We start from the raw sequence: 15,991 nt of genomic DNA, 5'->3' as shown, positions 1-15,991 counted from the left end.
TGACCTTCTGGACAACTGTCTGGATGACCTTCCTGATGAAGCTAGGGCTGTGAGGGCCGAGCCCCTTGCACAAATTTTGTGCATTGGGCCTTTAGTATGTGTGTGTGTGTGTGTGTGTGTATATATATTTATATAAAAGGCTAATATGCTAAGTATCCTTCCCTCCATCCAGGTAATGACGTCACATAGCAACGCCCAGCTTCCTCTCCCTAGTGACGACAAACGTCCTTGCAGTTTCTTTAGCCCAGGAACATGACTTGCTTTATAGCCAGGTGGAAATACTTTACACTGTAACCAAATGTCTTTGAAGTGTTTTCCCATGCCTCATCTCATCTCACAGAAAACTGGAGTATGTAGATAGGAGACTCAGTGGAATCCTATTTTCTTTTCATTAGCCAGAAAACGAAGACTTAGAAAGTTTAGAAACTTGACCCGACTGAAAAGAAGTAAGAAATGGTGGACCTTAAAAATAACTTCAGGTTTTCTCACTGCACAGAATATAGTCAAAGATTGCCGCAGTTAAATATTTCACCCTTTGTTCTCCCTGCATGATCTATAATAATAATCTGCTTCATGTTGATATTTACTGCAGTGTTGCTGACAATTACCTGAAAGAGAAGTTGGAGTGCTTCACTGAGCTGGACAAAGTTTAGCTAAATCAGAAAGCAGGTCTAATTAAACAAGTTTATTCTATATATACTAGAGGCCTGGTGCACAAAATTCGTGCACTGGGGGAGGGCCCTCAGCCCAGCCTGCACCCTCTCGCAGTCCAGGACCCCTCAGGGGATGTCCGCCTACTGGCTTAGGCAGGGTGTCTGCCTCTCCATTCTCCATCCTTCCATCTGTGACACCTGTCACCCTTGCCAGACCTCCCCCAAAGTGAGCTCAGCTCAATCCCTGAATGTAAAAGTGCACAGGGGGTTGGGGGGAGCTCCACTCCAGTGCCCCCTGATTCACAGCGACAGAGCCTGGTAGATAGGACCTGATCTCAGGACGGTGGCCACAGCTGCAGAACATAGATCTGTTTCAAGAAAAGTTGGGAATGCAGATTTTCGTATGAGCCCCTATTCCAAAAGGTGGCAGTTTATTCACATTGTGGCAAAGACACCTTCAAGTGTAACATAAGTGGTTAAAGTCAGGGCCATTTCCTCATCCATTCTCTCTAAGGCACCTGGACAGAACCAAGTCTCAGCTCTTCACAGGACACTTCTGGAGGTTTTTTTTTTTTAAGCCTAAAGGACAGTTGTCTGTCTTCATTCTTTTTCTTTGTTATTTTTTCATCATCGGATAAAAGGATATGTACATTGGGGCAATCCTCTCAAGATACAGTATTCCAGTTGCACCCATGTGATGATGACAGCGCCGTTTACAGGGTGGGAGCCGACAGATGGGGAGCAGGGAATTCTGAAAACCAAAGCAATGACAGAGATGCTAAGCCTTTCCTTCACGTGTCTGACACCCTTCTTCAGGCGGCCTGCAGGCCAGGCGTCTGCTGGACCTTTATTACTTGATGTCCTGGCAGGCTACCCTGGGCCCTACTAGGCAGTGTGCAGGGCCTCCTGGACCCAGGAGGAGTCGCGCCCTCCCCACCCCAGCCACTCCTGGTATAGCTCCTGCACATGGGCGCTGGTCTCCGGGGGCCACACCGGGATGGCAGCGTAGATGCCTTCCATCTGCCACAGCAGTGCCCTGTCTGCACACCGGTCATCTGCCTGGGCCTGGCCCCTGCCGCTTAGGCATGCCTGGCGCAGGCCAGGACCTCCACAAAGTGGCAGGGAAAGTTGCCCCTATACAGCTTCAGGACCGCTTCTGGATGTTCTGAAAGCCTTAAGCAGCCTCAAAGCGTAGCAGAACCTCTCTGTCCCTTTCAAGGGTGACCTCCTAGAAGACTTTGTTCCTCAGGGTGTGGTAGGAGAGCACTCCCAAATCCTTGTTGAACAGCTCCTTGGCCATATGCCTGAAGATGTGTGTCTGGTACCCGTCGGAGCTGGCACCCTTGTGGAGCCTCACCTCCTTCTCCTTCGTGTCTCCAAACAGCATGTCCACAGTGGCGTCATTCGAGGCGAGGTCGCTTTGCTCCATTATCAGGACAATTTCACCTGAGGTTAACACACCAGTCAGCACCCTGGGAACTATGTAAAGCTATGGGAACATTGGCTTTGGGAACATTTTCTCAAAGGGCCTCCAGTTTCTTGTCATAACACGGGGCCACAATGACGTGGAAAATCTTGTCTGGGGACAGGTTCTGCCATCTGGTGAAGTAATCCTTCACCAGAAAGCCCATGATCTGCTGGGGAGACTTGGCTGTGCAGAGGTGGGGGGTGATGGGGTGACCCAGCACATGCTCTGCATATCGGTCCCAGCTGGGGCAGGTGGAGGTCAACAAGGGTAGCCGGGGCTCTTCGTCACGGTGCTGGCAGTACCGACGCACAAATTCCTTCTTACTCTCCAGGATGCTGAAGTCCTCAGCTATCTTCATGTCAAAGACAGTGTGCCCCAAGGCTTTTGAGAAAGCCACAGAGCCTTCTGGATGCATCAGTGACACTGAGGCTGAATTTAGCACCAAAATAAGGCAGGAACTAAGGACACACGGACACTGCCAGCACTTTGTGCTGTGAGGTATCACATTTCTTATTAAGGTTCAGAACACGGAAGAAGTCCTTGGTGTTCTATTGAGAAACTTGGACTCCTTCCTCTGTAGTCACACAACTGTCACACGCCAGGCAGTCACTCAGAAATATCTTGGCATTGGCCAACTTATAGAATTCTCCCTTCTCTCCTTCTGAGCCGGACGCCGGACGTTGACTGTGGCATTCTCTTGGTCATCGGTTTTTTGTTTTTTTTTACTACATTCCTTCCATGTGCAGTGATTACACATCATCTGGAGCTGGGCGGGGAAGTGGCTGCAATGCCCGAGGCCGAGTTCCAGGAGGCCGGCAGTGCTTTCAGGATCCTGCCAGTGGTGCCGGTCCATTGGTGCCTGTCCTGTCCTCTGTAGATTGAACTTACAGTACTACTAAGGGAGCCAGTCCCCAGTTCCGCCCCGCCTCCACCACTGATAGATTGGAGTCTGAGAGCCAGGAGGAGGGACCAAGAGGCCTGACTTCCAGCTGCTCGCCAGTCCCCGGGCCACTCACTCCAGTTCCCTATTAACCATCTGCTGATCAATGGGAGCCTGCAGGCCAGGAGAGGAACCAAGTGGTCTGCCTTCCACCCGCCCACTCAAAATGTCGCTGCTGCCACAGATTCATTGGAGCCTGAGGGACCGCAGTTCCCCCGTTAGCCATCACCTGATCATTGGAGCCTGAGGGCCTGGGGGGAGGGGGAGGTCAACCGTCATCCATTCGGTCGTCCGTTCAGTCATTATAGACACTGGGTTTTTATAGCTACACTAATAAAAGAGAAACATGCAAATTGGTGTCACTCCGCTACACCCACCAGCCACACCCACCAGCCAATCAGGAGTGAGTATGCAAATTAACCCAACCAAGATTGCAGTGGCCACAGAACTGGAGCGAGCAGGAGGCTTGGGTTGCCCCCTGCGATGGAGGAAGCCAAGCTTCCCACCTTCCCTGGCCAGCCCTCAGCTCCACTCAAGGCTACAAAGTTTCAATTATAGAAGATAAATAAATCCCAAATATCTGCTTCCCTCTGCTCAAGGAGGCGCTGAAAAAAAAAAGAAAAACAGGAGAGGCTGGGAGCTTGGGTCGCCGGGGGCCGTGGCCAGCCTGCAAAAAGCCTTCAGCCCCTCACCCAGGCTGGCCAGGCACCCCAGTGGGACCCCCCACCCTGAAGGGGATGTGGCCAGCTTGAAAACAGCCCTCAGCCCCTCATCCAGGCTAGCAACAAACCTCCAGCAGGGACCCTCACCTCATGGGGGCGTGGCTGGACTGCAAACCACCACAGACCTCTCGCCCAGGCCACCCCACGCCCCAAGGGAACACCCACCCTGATCCAGGACCTTCAGGGCAAACCAGCCGGCACCCACCCATGCACCAGGTCATTATCTATACTAATAAAAGGGTAATATGCTAATTAGACTGGGAGACCTTCCAGGAGACCTTCCGGACATTCTTCTGGACAAAGCCATGGTGGTAGGGCCAAGGTAGAGGTGGTTAGAGACCAAGAGCGGAGGGCAGTTGTGGGTGATCAGGCTGGTGGGGGCCCGGGCCATTGGGGTAAGCAGACCAGCAGTCCCGGATTGCGAGAGGGATGTCCAACTGCCGATTTAGACCCAATCCCTGTAAACGGTCAGTAGGACATCCTTCAAGGGGTCCCAGATTGGAGAGGGTGCAGGCCGGGCTGAGGAACATCCCCTCCCCCATGCATGAATATTGTGCACTGGGCCATTATGGACACTGGGTTTTTATATCCTATCTATTAAAAGAGAAACATGCAAATTGACCATAACCCCGACACCCTTCATTGGCTAATCAGCATATCCTTATGCAAATTAACTGCCAACCAAGATGGCGGCCAGCAGCCAGGCACTGAAGCGAACAGGAGGCTTGTTTGCTCCAGTGATGGAGGAAGCCAAGGTTCCCCACCTGCAGCTGCCGGCCTCTGAGCTTGCACTCTAAGAAACTATGTTGCAAATATAGAAGCTAAACAAACCCCTAGAAACCTGCTTTCAGTCAGCTGGGATCTCAGAGCGGGAGTCACAACAGAGTTTCAAATACAGAAGGTAAACAAAGCCCAGAAACCTGCTTTCAGCAGCCAAGGTCTGAGCTAAAGCCAGCTCTCAGCTCCAGTGACAGCCATAGAAGGTAAATAAATCCCAGAATAAAAAAGAAAAAGAAAAAAAGGAGAGGTTGGGAAGAGCTTCAGTCACCCGCTAGCCTGAAAACGGCCCTCAGCCCCTTACCCAGACTGGCCAGGCACCCCAGTGGGGACCCCCACCCTGAAGGGGGTATGACCAGCTGCAAACAGCCATCAGCCCCTCACCCAGGCTGGCCAGGCACCCAAGCGGGACCCCCACCCTGATCCAGGACACCCTTCAGGGCAAACCAGCCGGCCCCGACCCGTGCACCAGGCCTCTATCCTATATAGTAAAAGGGTAATATGCCTCCCAGCACCGGGATCAGCGGAGAAGTGAGACCTCCCAGCACCGGGATCAGCAGAGCCGCAAGGCCTCCCAGCACCAGGATCAGCGGAACCACGAGGCCTCCTGGCCCCTGGAGCAGCATGACAGGGGGCAGCACCCAAACTCCCTGATTGCCCTGCAGCTCTGTGTGTGATAGGAGGCGGGGCCACAACCTCCCTATCCGCCCTGCTCTGTTCGTGACAGGGGAAGGCGCCCCAACCCCCTGATTGGCCCTGCTCTGTGCCTGATAGGGGGGAGCTCCCCAACCCCCTGATCGGCCCTGCTCTGTGTTTGACAGGGTTTGGCGCCCCAACCCCCCCCCCCATGGGCCCTGCTCTGTGTGTGACGGGGTGGAGCCACAACCTCCCAATCAGCCCTGCCCTGAGTGTGACAGGAGGGAGTTCCCCAACCCCCTGATCGGCCCTGCTCTATGGGTGACAGGGGGGAGCTCCCCAACCCCCTGATCGGCCCTGCTCTGTGTGTGACAGGGTACGGAGCCCCAACCCCCCTGATGAGCCCTGCTCTGTGCATGACAGGGGGCAGCGCCCCAACCCCCTGATCGGCCGGCTCTGTATGTGACAGGGGTGGTGCCACAACCCCCTGATCTGCCCTGCTCTGTGCGTGACAGGGGGTGGCGCCCCAACTCCCCAATCTGCCCTGCTCTGAGCCCGACCAGGGCTGCGGGGCAGGCACCTAGGAATTGAGCCTGCCCTCTGCCACCCGGGAGTGGGCCTAAGCCAGCAGGTCATTATCTCCCGAGGGGTCCCAGAGTGTGAGAGGGCACAAGTGGGGCTGAGGGACACCCCCTGCCCCCGCCAGTGCACAAATTTTTGTGCACCGGGCCTCTAGTATTAGGATAAAAGGCTAAGTTGACTCGCACATGCGTGATACATATAAACCTCTTGCTGGTGCCAATTGCATGCATGTGCTTGATCTGTCATTGTCAATCATGAATTTGGTTGACACTTCTATTATAGAGAAAGGGAAATAGCAATATTAAAATATTTCTTCTTTTATTTTCACCAAAATAATATAGTTTTATTCTTACATGCCTGCATTTCCTCATGTCTCTCTCTCACAGAGTTCATTTGAATGGTCTGTTCCCTCTCACTAGCAAGGTTTTAGAGCTATGCAAGGATTTTTATTTACTGCCCTTGCTCTAAGGAGGGCATATATCTAGTTCTCAATGTTTTGACCTCTCTTATCTCCATCGTTAACACAGAAAGTTTTAGAACAGCAGTGTCCAGTAGAAATATAATGTGAGCTACATATGTAATTTAAAAAAATTTTTTTTATTGTCTAAAGTTTTATATATGTCTCTTTTTCCCCCAAATTGACTACCCCCCCCAGCCATTTCCGCCCCGGGCAAGCCCCCACTGCTCCAGTGTTCATTTGTTATGCTAATATGCATACATACAAGTCCTTTGGTTGCTCTCTAACTTCCTCTCCTTTGCCATTCGTCTCTGGATCTATTCTTGTTCATCAAATTATGTTGATTATTATATCCCACATATGAGTGAGATCATGTGATATTTATGTTTCTACTAGAGGCCCAGTGCACGAATTCGTGCACCAGTGGGGTCCCTCAGCCTGGCCTGCAGGATCGGGATGAAACCAGCTCTTCAACATCCCCCGAGGGGTCCGGGATTGTGAGAGGGTGCAGGCCAGGCCGAGGGACCCCACTGGTGCACAGGAGGTTGGCCAGCTGGGGAGGGCCTGCAGGAGGGCTCCCTGCAGCTGGTCATACCCCCTTCAGGGTGTATCCGGCCCATCTCACCCAGTCCTAATGGGCTGGACCCCAGCAGCAAGCTAACCTACCAGTAAGAGTGTCTGACCCTGGTAGTCCGTGCATGCCATAGCGACTGGTCCACCAGTTGACTGTCTGTCCCCTGGTGGTCAATGCACATCATAGCGAGCAGTTGAGCATCCTTAGCATATCATTAGCATATTATGCTTTGATTGGTTGAACAGATGATCAGACACTTAGCATATTAGACTTTTATTATATAGGATGACTGGCTTATTTCACTTAGCATAATGCTCTCCAGTTCCATCCATGCTGTTGCAAATGGTAAAAGTTCCTTCATTTTTTTTAGCAGCATAGTATTCCATTGTGTAGATGTACCACAGTTTTCTAATCCAGTTATCTGTTGATGGGCACTTAGGCTGTTTCCAAATCTTATCTATGGTAAGTTGTGCTGCTATGAACATCGGGGTGCATATATCCTTTCTGATTGGTATTTCTGATTTCTTGGGATATAGTCCTAGAAGTGGGATTACTGGGTCAAATGGGAGTTCCATTTTAACTTTTTGAGGAAACTACATACTGTCTTCCACAGTGGCTACACCAGTCTGCATTCCCCCAGCAGTGCAGGAGGGTTCCCTTTTCTCCATGTCCTTGCCAGCATTTGTTGTTTGTTGAATTGTTGATGATAGTCATTCTGACAGGTGTGAGATGGTATCTCATTGTTGTTTTGATTTGCATCTCTCAGATGATTAGTGACTTTTGAGCATGTTTACATGTGTCTCTGGGCCTTCTGTATGTCCTCTTTTGAAGAGTGTCTATTTAGATCCTTTGCCCATTTTTTGATTGGATTGTTTATCTTTCTTTTGTTAAGTTGTATGAGTTCCCTGTAAATGTTGGAGATTAAACCCTTATCAGTGATAACATTGGCAAATATGTTCTCCCATGCAGTGAGCTGTCTTGTTGTTTTGCTGATGGTTTGTTTTGATATTCAGAAGCTTTTTATTTTGATGTAGTCCCATTTGTTTATTTTCTCTTTAGTCTCCATTGCCCTAGGAACTGTATCTGTAAAGATATTGCTACGACATATATCTGCTATTTTGCTGCCTATGGAGTTTTGTAGGATTTTTTGGTTTCCTCTCTTACATTTAAGTCCTTCAGCAATTTTGAGTTTGTTTTCGTGTATGGTGTAAGTTGGTGACCTAGAGTCATTTTTTTGCATGTATCTAACCAAATTTCCCAACACCATTTATTGAAGAGACTATCTTGCTCCATTGTATGCTCTTGCCTCCTTTGTCAAATATTAATTGAGCATAATGGCTTGGGTCCATTTCTGGGTTCTCTGTTCTATTCCATTGGTCTGTATGTCTGTTCTTGTGCCAGTACCAGGCAGTTTTGAGAACTATGGCTTGGTTAGTATAGCTTGATATCTGGTATTGTGATCCCTCCAACTTTGTTCTTTTTTCTCAGGATTGCTGTGGTTATTAGGGGTATTTTTTATTCTAGATGAATTTTTGGAGAGTTTGTTCTAGATCTTTGAAATATGCTGTTGGTATTTTAATGGGAATTGCATTGTATCTTTAGAATGTTTTGGGTAATATGGATATTTTAATGATGTTGATTGTACCAATCCATGAACATGATATCTTCTTCCATTTCTTTATGTCTTCCTCTATCTCTTTTTTCAATGTCCTTAGTTTTCTGAGTAGAGGTCTTTTATGTCCTTAAGTTTATCCTAGGTATCTTAATATTTTTGGTGCAATGGTAAATGAAATTGTTTTTTTCATTTCTCTTTCTGTGAGTTCCTTATTGTTGTATAAAAGGCCATAGATTTCTGGGTACTAATTTTGTATCCTGCTACATTGCCGAATTCATCTATTAGGGCTAGTAGTTTTTTGATTTTGTCTTTGGGGTTTTCTATGTATAGTATCATGTCATCTGCAAATAAGGACAGTTTTACTTCTTTTCTAATTTGGATGCCTTTTATTTCTTCTTCTTGTCTGATAGCTAGGCTAGCTCTTCCAGTACTATATCGAACAGGAATGGTGAAGTGTCTTATTCCTGTTCTTAGGGGAAATGAGTTTAGTTTTTCCCCTTTGAGTATGCTGTTGGCTGTAGGTTTGTCATATAAGGCTTTTATTATATTGAGGTATGATCCCACTATTGCCAATTCGCTGAGAGCTTTTATCAAGAAAGAGTATTGGATTTTGTCAAATGCTTTTTTCTGCATCGATTGATATGATCATGTGATTTTTGTCTCTCAATTTGTTTATTTGATGTGCTAGGGTCTTTTCTGCATTTACAATGGTTCAGGAATCTGGAGAAGGGCTATGAATAAATTAATAAAGAGACTAGAGAAGAAATATGAATTTGGAAGTCATTTTGGGATGCCAGATGGAAACTTAGTTCTAGTGTCTAAGCTCTCTGAATCTCCAGCCCCCTGTTTTTTTACTCCCACACTAGAGGCCCCGTGCACAAAAATGTGTGCACTCGGTGGGGGGGGTGGGTCCCTCAGCCTGGCCTGTGCCCTCTTGCAGTCTGGGAACCCTCGGGGGATGTCCACCTGCTGACTTAGGCCCGCTTTCCAGGTTATCGGGCCTAAGCTGGCAGTCAGACATCCCTCTGGCATCCTGGGCGCCCTCAGGGGATATCCACTTGCGTAGGCTGCAGTTGGACATCCTTAGCACTGCTGAGGAGGCGGGAGAGGCTCCTGCCACCACTGCTGTGCTGGCAGCCATCAGCATGGCTTGTGGCTGAACAGAGCTCCCCCTGTGGGAGCAAACTGACCACCAGGGGGCAGCTCCTGCATTGAGCGTCTGCCCCCTGGTGGTCAGTGAGTATCATAGTGAGCAGTTATTCCCAGTCGTTCTGCTGTTAGGGTCAATTTGCATATTACCCTTTTATTGTATAGGATAGAGGCCTGGTGCATGGGTGGGGGCCGGCTGGTTTGCCCTGAAGGGTGTCCCAGATCAGGGTGGGGGGTCCCACTGGGGTGCCTGGGCAGCCTGGGTGAGGGGCTGAGGGCTGTTAACAGGCTTCCACACCCCCTTCAGGGTGGGGGTCCCCACTGGGGTGCCTGGCAAGCCTGGGTGAGGGGTTGATGGCTGTTTGCAGGCTTGTCAAGCCGCCCAGTGGGGACCCTCACCCCATTGGGGTGTGCCCAGCCTGGGTGAGGGGCTGAGGGCTGTTTGCAGGCTGGCCACACCCCCTTCAGAGTGGGGGTCCCTACTGTGGTGCCTGACCAGACTGGGTGAAGGGCTGAGGGCCATGCTATAGTCCCTTTCAGGCTTGCTATAGTCCCTTCAGGGTTGCGGGGGTCCTGCTGGGGTGCCTGGACAGCCTGGGTGAGGGGCTGATGGCCTTGTTCAGGCTGGCCACCCCCCAGGCGACCCAAGCTCCCAGCCTCTCCTTTTTTTTTTCCTTTTATTTCTGGGATTTATTTATCCTCTAAAATTGAAACTTTGTAGCCTTGAGTGGAGCCCAGGTCAGCTGGAAGCCTGGGTTGCCCATGGCAACCCAGACTCCCAGCCCCTCCTTGAGTGAAGGCCACTGCCAGCTGGAAGCAGGTATCTGGGATTTATTTATCTTCTATAATTGAAACTTTATAGCCTTGAGAGGAGCCCAGTGCCGACCAGGGCAGGCGGGAAGCTTGGCTTCCTCCATCTCCAGGGGCAACCCAAGCCTCCTGCTCGCTCCAGCTCCATGGCCGTCACCATCTTTGTGATGGAGTGACGGTTAATTTGCATATTACTCTTTTATTAGATAGGATTTTGCACTATAGCAAAGCAGATATACATATCAAAGATAAGGTCTGGTAAACAATAAAGGGCAATCAGGTTGGGGGAAACTTCCCTCAGGTGTATATGCAGATTATCAGCCCTGCTGAATATAGAAGCCCATCAAACTTTTGAGGACTTTTCGCATTTATTATGACCTGCTGGACTTAGCCTCATGCAGTGATGTATCACATTTATTGATTTGCAGATATTGTACCATCCTTGTATCCTTGGAATAAAATCCAATTGCTCAATTGCTTTCATGGTGTATGATCTTTCTAATGTAATGCTGATTCCGATTTGCTAGAATTTTGTTGAGGATTTTAGCGTCTATGTTCATCAAGAATATTGGCCTGTAGTTCTCTTTCTTTGTGGTGTGTTTATCTGATTTTGGGATTAGGGTGACACTGGCTTCATTGAAAGAGCTTGGAAATGTGCCTTCCTCTTCAATTGTTTGGAATAGTCTGAGGAGCATCGGTTTTAATTCTTCTTTGAATGCTTGGTAGAACTCTCCTGTAAAGCCATCTGGACCAGGGCTTTTGTTTGCTGGAAGATTTTTGATCACTACTTCAATTTCTTCAGTAGTCATTGGCCTAGTCAGGTTTTTTTTTTTATTATTATTCCAGATTGAGTTTTGGGAGCTTGTATTTTTCTAAGAATATGTCCATTTTGTCTATGTTGTCCATTTTGTTGGAATAGAGTTGTTCATTGTATTTTTCATAATCATTTGCATTTCTGTGGGATCAGTTGTTACTTCACCTCTTTCATTTTTTATTTTGTTTATTTGGGTCTTCTCTCCTTGCTTCTTAGTGAGCCTGGCTAGAGGTTCATCAATCTTGTTTATTCTTTCAAAGAACCACCTCTTGGTTTTTTTGATCTTTTGTTTTATTATTTGGTTGGATTTTTTTTGGTCTCTATGTCATTTATTTCTGCTCTGTTCTTTATTATTTCCTTCCTTCTGCTTATGCTGGGATTTTTTTGTTGCTTTCTTTCTAACTCTTTGAGTTGTAGGGTTAGATAATTTATACCATTTTTTCTTTTTTGTTGTTGTTGTTGTATTTTTTTTTTTAGGTAGGCCCTTAGAGCTATGATCTTCCCTCTCACGACTGCTTTCACCGTGTCCCATAGATCTTAGATTGTTGTGTTTTCATTGTCATTGCTTGATATGATTTCTATCTTCTTGAATTTGAAGAGACTTTGCCTATGTCCCAATATGTGGTCTATCTTTGAAAATGACCCATGTGCACATAAGAATAATGTGTATCCTGTGGCTTTGGGGTGAAATGGTCTGAAGATGTCAATTAATTCCATCTAATCTGGTCAGTCATTTAGGATCGCTGTTTCCTTGCTGATTTTTTTGTTTAGAGGATTTGTCCATTGGTGTTAGTGGGGTATTAAAGTCCCCTACTATGATTGTATTGCTGTCAATCTCTCCCTTGATATTCTCCAGAAGTTTTTGTTTTTTAATGTATCGGGGTGCTTCTGTATTGGGTGCATATATGTTTACCAGAGTTATATCTTCTTGTTGAATTGCTCCCTTTGGTATTATGAAGTGGCCTTCCTTATCTCTTGTTATGGCCTTCACTTTGAGGTCTAATTTGTCAGATATAAGTATTGCTACCACAGGTTTTGTTTTGTTTTTCATTTCCATTTGCCTAAAATACCTTTTCCATCCCTTTACCATCAGTCTGTGTAAGTCTTTTGTTCTGAGGTGGGTATCCTTTAGACAGCAGATATATGGGTCATGTTTTCTTATCCACTCAGCTACCCTATGTCTTTTGATTGGGGCATTTAATCCATTTACACTTAAAGTTAATATTGATAGGTACTTGTTTGTTGCCATTTTTATTCTGTATTCCTGTGTTCCTTCTTCCCTTCTTATCTTTTCTTTTTACACCCGACCCTTTATCATTTCTTGCATTGCTGGTTTGGTGGTAATGAACTTCCTAAGTCCTTTTTTGTCTGTGAAGCTTCTGATTTCACCCTCAACTTTGATTGATAGCCTTGCTGAGTATAGTATTCTTGGATTCAAACCCTTACTTTGCTTGACTTTGTATATTTAATTCCATTCCCTTTGGCCTGATGTGTTTCTTTTGAGAAATCAGTCGATAGTCTGATGGGAAATCCCATGTAGGTAACTTTTTGCCTCTCTTTCTGGCAACCTTTAAGATTCTTACTTTGTTGTTGATGTTTGCCAGTTTAATTATGATGTGTCTTGGTGTCGTACTTTTTCGGTTCATCTTGTTTGAGACTCTGTGAGCTTCTTGGACTTGTGTGAGTTTTTTCATCCTTTTATCAGGGAAGTTTTCTGTCATTATTTATTCAAACAGGTTTTGTATTCCTTGCTCAGTTTCCGCTCCTTCTGAGAACTTTATTATGTGGATTTTGTTTTGTTTCATGTTGTCCCAAAGTTCCCTTAGGCTCGCCTTTTGTTCTTTAAGGTTTTTTTTTTGCAGATGCTACTCTGCTTGGGTATTTTTTCTACCCTGTTTTCTAGCTCACGGATGCGGTCCCCCACTTCTTCTAGTCTACTGTTGATGCTTTCTATTGAGTTCTTTATTGTAGTGATGTCATTTTTCATTTCTTCTTGGTTCTTCTTCATTTCCTCTTGGTTCTTACACATATTGTTGAACTTGTCTTCCATCCTTTTCAGCGTCCTTATGACCATTGCTCTGAATTCTTTCTCTGACATAGTGCTTGCCTCCAGTTCATTTGCGTCCTTTTCTGGTGATGGCTCCTTTTCTTTCATATACGGGCTGTTTCTTTGTCTCCCCATGATTGCTCCTCTCAGGGTGTCTGGTTATTTAGCTCTCTCTCTCCTGCAATGACTTGAAGCACAAAATGCAACACGACAACACACAACTCACAGGGCACCAAATACAAATGTATTCATGATACTAATAAGCCTAAATAAAGCTGACCACCAGAGGAAAGAGAATTAGGGCATAGAAAAGAGTGCAAAAATGATATTGAGGAAAGGAAAAAAATATAAGTGAGGAAAAAAAGAGAAGAAAAAAGAAGGGAAAAAATATATGTGGGGAGAAAACCCCAATAAAACAACAGCTAATCCAAAAAATGCAAACAACAAACACCCACACAGCAAATGCCCAGATGAATCTGAGGAGGCAGAGCTAATTTCCAGAAGGTAAGGTCAAGTAATTGAATGACTGGGGAAATAGCCACAATTCAGTATAGAGGAGGTAGAAAGAGGAGTGTATAAGAAGAAAAGTAAAAAACAAAATACAAATATATATATATATATATATATATATATACTATATACGACTACCCTCATACTAGAGGCCCGGTGCACGAAATTCGTGCACTGGGGGGAGGGGGCCCCTCAGCCTGGCCTGCACCCTCTCCAATCTGGGACTCCTTGGGGGATGTCAGACTGCCTGTTTAGGCCCGATCGCAACTCAGGGCTGCTGGCTCTTAACCACTTACCTGCCTGCGTGCCTGCCTGATTGCCCCTAACCACTCTGTTTGCCAGCCTGATCACCCCCAACTGCTGGCCTGATCACCCCCAACTGCCTCCCCTGCCAGCCTGTTTGCCCCCAACTACCCCCTGCCACCAGCCTGATTGCTCCCAACTGCCCCCCCCTCACCAGCCTGATTGGGGTTGGGGGGCCGATTGGGGGTGGGGCTGGCCATGGGGAGGGGCTGCAGGACATTGGCCGCCCAGCCCTGCCCCCTCTTGGGGTGGGTGGGTGCAATCAGGGGCAGATAGCCACGGGGAGGGGCTGTGGGCCTATTGTGGTGGGGCAGGTTGGTCAAGGATGTGGCTGGTGGGGGGTGGGGGGAGTGGGAAGAGTGGGGGTATTTGGCCAGCTGGCCTGCTCTTCTTTTTTTTTTTTGGCAACTCCACAATTTTAATTTGTGGTGCCTATGCTATGTCTGAAAAAGACCTTCTTCCCCTGCCCAGGAGAGCGATGGGGAGGGGGCAGCAAAAAATAGAAGACATCCCTCCCTATTGCACACAGACCCTATATACAGGCTCACCTGGCCCAGGCCGGCGGGATGCTTGGCACATTCTAAGATCCCTGCTCAGGGCCTGGAGGGGTGACTGGTGGCAGCACACGTGAGAGGGGACCTCTGGGTGACCACTCTGGTCCTGGCTACTGGTCTTGGCACTTCCTGGTCCCCAGTTCCTTTCTGGTCCTGCCTGCAGCCTTGGTCCCCCTACCTGGCCTCAGATGGCCCCCTTGGCTCCTGGGGGCTCTGTCCTCCCCTCCTAACCTGGAGATCTCCAGGAAGGTTATGGCTTCTCAGAGACTCCTCGACAGCCCTATCACTCATGTTCACACAGGGAAGGGGTGCATGTGGCAAAAGCAGCTGTATAAATGCGGGTGCAGGAGCAAGTCCTCCGGGGTCACTTGGACAGTTTGCTGATGACGCAGATCAGGGCCACATTTTCATCCTTGAGGCGCTGGTTGTCAGCTCGGAGATTGGACAGGCCCTTCAGCTCCTCTTCCAGCTCAGCGGCATTGCACTCCAGGGCCCTGCACTCAAATCTCGCCAGCTCCAGGATGGCCAGCCTCTCTGCAAAGTGCTCTTGCCTCTGCATGGCACGCTCCAGCTCCACCTTGAGCTGCTCCAAGGTCCATTCATGTCACAAATGGCAAGATTTCATCTTTTTTATGGCTGAATATCTACACTAATAAAAGAGAAAAATGGTAATTGGCATACGACTGCTACCCTTCCCATTGGCTAATCAGCATATCCTTATGCAAATTAACTGTCAGCCAAGATGGCGGCCGGCAGCCAGGCAGCTGGAAGCGAACATGAGGCTTGCTTGCTCCAGTGACTGCAGACTCCAACCTTCCCCGCCTGCGCTGCCGGCCTCTGAGCTGCAACTCTAAGAAACTATGTTGCAAATATAGAAGCTAAACAAAACACCAGAAACAAGCTTTCAGCCAGCCAGGACCTCAGAGCTAGAGTTATACATTGTTTCAATTATAGCAGCGGAAGCCTCAGAGCTAGAGCCAGAGCTAAAGCTGGCCCAGAATAAAAAGAAAAAAAAAAAGGAGTGGTTGGGAGCTTCAGTCAATTGCCAGCCTGAAAGCAGCCCTCAGCTCCTCACCCAGACTGGCCAGCCACCCCAGTGGGGACCCCCACCCTGAAGGGTATGTGACCAGCTGCAAACAGCCATCATCCCCTCATCCAGGCTGGCCGGGCACCCCCAGTGGGGACCCCCACCCTGATCCAGGACACCCTTCAGGGCAAACCAGCCGGCCCCGACCCGTGCACCAGGCCTCTATCCTATATAGTAAAAGGGTAATATGCCTCCCAGCACCGGGATCAGCGGAGCCGTGAGCCTCCTGGCACCGGATCAGCGTGACAGGGGCAGCGCCCAAACCCCCTGAATGTCTGCGGCTCTGTGTGTGA

General features: G+C 48.2%; 1 protein-coding gene and 1 pseudogene across 4 annotated transcripts in view; one reads left to right on the top strand and one right to left on the bottom strand.

Moving 5' to 3' along the window:
- The window catches only part of RNF128 (ring finger protein 128, E3 ubiquitin protein ligase), a 114,502-nt gene that overhangs the window by 43,933 nt on the left and 54,578 nt on the right, over positions 1–15,991 (top strand). The gene's annotated exons all lie outside the window — the stretch shown is intronic.
- LOC106697956 lies at positions 1,539–2,881 on the bottom strand (annotated as a pseudogene).

The sequence above is a fragment of the Myotis lucifugus genome, unplaced genomic scaffold, assembly GCF_000147115.1.
Source record: "Myotis lucifugus unplaced genomic scaffold, Myoluc2.0 scaffold_2, whole genome shotgun sequence".
Classification (NCBI taxonomy): domain Eukaryota; kingdom Metazoa; phylum Chordata; class Mammalia; order Chiroptera; family Vespertilionidae; genus Myotis; species Myotis lucifugus.
The sequence above is the reverse complement of the archived record's forward strand: the minus strand, read 5'-3'. Positions and strand labels throughout refer to the sequence as shown.